Genomic DNA, 305 nt, shown 5'->3' on the forward strand with positions numbered 1-305 from the left:
TACAGCTGGCTCTGCCTCTAGATAGGCGGAGCCAGCTGTCACTCACGCAGCTGGGCGGCTCCAGACATCGATGTCGGGATCCGCTGCGTCGTCTCAGTATACCGCGAGCTGTAGCTCCCTATATACTGAGCTTAGGGTGACGGGAGGAGGACGCTAGTTTGTGTCTATGGGGAAAAGCCGTGACCCCGTACTTCTCCTTTTAAAAATATTTTTTTACTGCTAAATTGCTTTGGATTTGTCATTAGGTGCCCAAAAAACCCCCCCACATCTTTTCTTTCCTTTTTCTATCATATAAACTAAGCTGC

This window comes from Nanorana parkeri, unplaced genomic scaffold, assembly GCF_000935625.1.
Source record: "Nanorana parkeri isolate BGI_ZX_2015 unplaced genomic scaffold, ASM93562v1 scaffold3388, whole genome shotgun sequence".
Classification (NCBI taxonomy): domain Eukaryota; kingdom Metazoa; phylum Chordata; class Amphibia; order Anura; family Dicroglossidae; genus Nanorana; species Nanorana parkeri.